The sequence below is a fragment of the Rhagoletis zephyria genome, unplaced genomic scaffold (genome assembly GCF_001687245.7).
Source record: "Rhagoletis zephyria isolate East Lansing unplaced genomic scaffold, Rhagoletis_zephyria_1.1 Rzeph_scaffold_00782, whole genome shotgun sequence".
NCBI lineage: Eukaryota > Metazoa > Arthropoda > Insecta > Diptera > Tephritidae > Rhagoletis > Rhagoletis zephyria.
The window spans coordinates 78,689-83,923 of record NW_016157866.1 but is presented as its reverse complement, the minus strand read 5'-3'; positions in this window follow the sequence as shown (position 1 = coordinate 83,923).

Sequence of the window (5,235 nt, the reverse complement as noted above, 5' to 3'; positions counted from 1 at the left end):
TCTTTACAACTACGCTTTTCCAATGCAAACACTCCAGCTTTTTCGCTGTCTAGATTGCACCCATTGTATTTGATTAAATGTTCCAGTGAAGAGGTACAAAAGAACGCGAAGCATTTTAAACAGTTCTATGATCTAGATATGGGCAGTGAACTCATTCTTTGGTACAATTTATGGAAAAAGAAGAACTTGTCCGAACAATATTTGAAGGATTTTGAAGTTGTAGATCTATTCAAAGAAGCAAATGAATTTCTACCAGGGATAAATAAGTGTATTTCTATTTTGAGTGCTTTTCCATGCACAACTGCGACTGTGGAGCGATCGTTTAGTACACTTCGTAGAGTAAAAACCTGGCTCAGAAGCACAACAGGAGAAGAAAGGCTTTCTGGACTATGCCTCATGAGCGTCCATAGAAAACTCGTTACCGAAAACCGCGAGATGATTCAGGAGAAAATAATCGAAAAGTTTGCTGAAAATCCGAGACGTTTGTTATTAGTGTAAAAATGATGAAATAAAAAATATTTCAAAAAACTTAACAAGTAAATTTCATTTTGCCCCCCCTTACATCAGATCCTGGCTACGCCCTTGAGCTTAGCAGTGGCCTGTGTACGCGAAGTTGATAAAGGGTGTGTCGTCCGGTTACTGAACAATTACTTCACCTGTTTATTGCGCCATGGTTCCGTGCAAACATTTTAAGGTTTTCCAGCAATGTTTTCAACATATTAAAAAGCATGCAGATAAAATTCATACAAAAGCGCTATGTCTAATTTGTTGAGCAGATATTAAAGACGAATCTTTTCCTATATTTTGTTAGACTTTTCATATGTAAAAATATTTTGTGAATATTACTTTCTTCATATATCACATTTTTTGTTTAGTTTCTTTTTCCTTCTGTCAGTAAACTGTTTTTGTTACAAATAGTATAAATAAGCAATGGGAGATAACGCAAAATTGGTTTTACAGTAAAACCTGCTTAAGTACCTCACGAAAAATGTCAGCTTTTTGAGGTACTTAGGCGGGTTGGGTACTTAAAAGAACCCGCTTAAGTACCTCGATGCGGGTACTTAAGCGAACATAATTTGTGATGTAGCTACATCTTCTTATAAACTTACATAAATAAGTCCTTGAATAACACATGAACATGTAATGAAGTATACGTAATTTAAAACCAAGATCTCAGCATTATTTAAACACGTAAAAACATAAAGGAAAACTTTATTAAAAAACAGATAAAGCAACGTTATGTCATTTCCGCAAGAATTAAATTAAAAAGTTACTGATTATACATACCAAACAGGGCATATCATTTTGGACCAAATTCAAAATGATAATGTTTGCCACTTATGTATGTTCATATTTTAATTTTTAGAATTTTTCAATTAAAAAAAACTCATTTCCTAACAAATACCATAGAAACCTAAAATATAAGCTTAAAATTTTGCAGAACACTGAAAAAAATTCATCAAAATTTCAAACTTCTTTTCAGAAGTGTTAAAATTTTTTATGAGTGTACAGTTTTATAGCCCATTCAACTTTAGTGTAATAATGCGCAAGTTTCAGGTGGCTGAAAATTACCGTGGATTTTTTATAATTTTTTTGCCGAAGGTGTGTAGCGCTGCCACTGAATTTCAAAATATGTAAATGTTTGAAGAAATTAAAAAAAAAAAAATCACTTAAAAGGGGAAAATTATAAGTAAAATGGTAAATGAGGTAAAAATATAGGTACTTAGGCGGGGGTAACAGGTCTAAAATAACACAACACATACCAACTCAACGCATTAACTCAACATATGACTTTTCTACATAAATTATTTCAACACATGATTTTTCAACACAAAAAAATTTCGCTTCACTTTATTATTATTAGATTCAACACAAAATTTTTGTTAGACAGCCGTTTTTCGCACAGAATTTGTTTCTCTCTAACGCATTGCCGAATTGTTTTTGTAATTTGACTTTCGTCAGTTTTTTTGTTTGTATTTCAAATGAAAAGTACAGGAAAAAACGTAGTATCATACGGGCATTAAGAAATGCGAACTAGCAGAAAATAGCAAGTAACTAGCTAATCAGTGTATTTGACATTTGAAAATATTTGACGCAATTTTTTTTATATGCGTTTAAAATATATATAAAAAATATTCACAAATACATTTTGCAATTTCATCAAATTTAATGATTCGCCCATTTTTACTTAGAAATACGAAAAATTTGGAGAAAGAAACAAATAAAAGCAAGCAAATAAAGCAACCTAACCTCGCTTGTTTACGCTTCAACAGCTGTTTATTCATTTTGACAGGTGCTATTTTCTGCTAGTAAAATCTTTAGTTGCAGAAATTATCAGGAGAGGCAAAAAAAAGAGCGTAAGAACGAAAGCCGCTAATTTGTTGGGTTAAGAAGCGCTTTCCAGCAAAAAATAGTCATAATTATCTGTAAGAACTAATATCATGAAGAATACAGAACAACGCATCTATTCTCATAAATTAAAGAAAACCAAAGCGAGTGGATATTAGAGAAAAATTAGTGGTTGTTGCTTAAATGTATAATAAATACATGCATTTCAGTACCAAAAGAATTGAAATTAGCAAAGGAAAATATTTTCTCTATAATTGCTGCATATTAATTGCTGAGTCAACAGCCTTCTTCTGCATCAAAGCAACTGTCAAAAATTTCCAACAGTAAAAAGGTACGAATTGGCACAGCAGAAATGTAAAATTTTCTCACCATAGTAAAAAGTTTTTTCACCATAGAACTTTTCTACTGATTGGCACAGGCCCTACGCAGAAAGGTGTTCTCTGCAAAAAGTGTTAGCCCCTTTTCTTCGCAAAACAGAAAGAGAGTTCTACTTTGTGAGGGTTATAATCCCTAAGTGCGGCGGAAGGCCGCTTACGCAGAAAGAAGACCGTCAAATATCGATCATTACAACACCCAACACATGTGTTGAAACAGTGTGTGTTGAGTTGGTGTGTGTTTAGTTTGTGAGTGTTGAATTCCTGTGTTGAGTTTGTGTGTGTTGAGTTGACCTGTGTTATTTAGGCATGTAATTTAGGCGGATTGGGTACATAAGCGGGGAGGTACTTAAAAGAGGGATTTTCTTCAGAATACATTAAAAAATTCACGGTGCCCAAAAATGCTGGGAACTTAAGCGGGTTAGGTACTTAAGTGGGGGGTACTTAACTATTTTTGGAAATAAAGCAAAACTGAGATTTTGGTATTATTTCCCATTTAAAAGTGAAATAAAGCAAATTTTGCGTTATTGCCGTTTGTGTTATTTCAACCCTCCCCCACGAAAACCACACTCTATGAGTCACGCATCATGCCCGTGCTGGTATATGGCGCAGACGATGTAGCGATGAGCTGTATGAGCTTTAAAAGGACATGGACATAGTGCAGCGAATTAAAATACAGCGGTTCCACTGGCTTGACCATGTGGTTCGAATGGACACCGACGCTCCAGCTCTGAAAGTATTCTGGCTTCACTTGGCATTTCCAATTGGCGTCAGTTGGCACAGAAGAGAAACGACTGGCATGCTTTGTTGAGCTCGGTCGAAATCGCTTTGGCGGTTACAGCGTCAAATAAGAAGAAGAAGAAGAAGAATAGAATAGATCTCTAGCCTTATCAGTTACACAGTGTTATAATCCCGACGGAATCCTTGACGGTGGTACCGGGAGGGAACGGTACATGACGGTAGGAAGTTTTGTTTGGGTTAAAATCTCACACTGACGGGGTTAGGATTTCGATGCTTCCTCCTCGTAAAATAAACATGCACAGTAAAAAGTTAACTATTTAAATCGACGAATAGTTTTATGTCAACTTTTGTGAATTTATGTGTATGTGTTTTTGTACAACATATTTACCTCTATTGGTTACAATAATTTTAAGCTATAATAAACAATTTTTTAGTAAGTTATTGGCTTTGAAAAATTTGTTTTGTATAGTCTGGTTTTCATTAGATCGATTTATCGTAAGTGCACTGTAGTTATTCATGCTTATGCATATAAGTATCCGTTAATTATCGAGCTGTTTCAGAACTGTTTATATTATAAGTTTCTTTACTATTTACCTATAATCGTTTGTCGTTAACTTAATGACACAGTGTGATTGAATTTTTATTTGTCCCATTAATTGACTGCCACAAATGAAGGACAAGTCCGCCATAATATCGGTCAGTAACATTGTGATGGTCGTGGTTTTAAAACAAATGAATCACGCGCGAAAACGAAAAGTCAGCTTAATGGGTTTGTTTAATTTTATTAATTGTAGTTATAAGCAATTTCTGAAATGAAATTAAATCACAGCAAATGTAAGCAAATGCAGGTATGCGTTAACCGGATAACTACATACATACATATGTATGTAATAGCATCAGTCCTTATGTTAAGTTCTGGTGTAAATGATATCAAATAAAACACCTCTTTGAGGTAAAATTTTCGAGTGACGAAAGCTGAACTAGAAACACAAAATTTATGATATCAATTTCGTGACGAAAATTATACGCAGTTTTTAACTGCCTTGGAAACGTAGGGAAAATCTTTTTTATTCATACGAATCGTTGCAAAAGTTCTGTTTTTTATTTTGTGTTTCTAGCAGTAGACGACATTTCGCAACATTCCGAATAAATAAAAAAAGATTTTCCGTACGTTTCAAAGGCAGTTAAAAAATGCGTATAATTTTCGTCACGAAATATGATGATATCAAGGATGATATGTATTCGAAAAAATTAAAAAAAAAAAAATATGGGAAATGATAAAAACTTATCAACTTGGTACCAACTTTGGATACAATAAACAATTGTATTCGTCTGATAGTCTCGTAGTTTATTTTTTTAAGATTTCTACCGGGTGTGGGGCGCACACATGTGCTTTTTTTGAGAAGTTTTACTTCTATCACGTGTACGGTGTGTGTTGCACTCGTGCTATTAAACTAATGCTTTTTTCTCAAGTAGTTTTGCTCAGTGGCAATTTATACATATGTATGGAAGTAGTAGCGGCACATTGGGTGAACTAAATGCATACATGCATATTTATGTACAACTGTAGGTATTATTATACACGTCTTCCCAGGGAGGTTAAGTGCGGGTGATAAGCCCACGTAGCATAGTTAAATACAATTGTACATATCTGCAACTAAAATGGGGAAAATGTTACAATTTCGGCATGTGACTGGAAAAAAACTTTAAAATACACACAAATTGTGGTTTCCAAGGCATGTACGAAGTGATTAGCACAGCTGCATCCTTC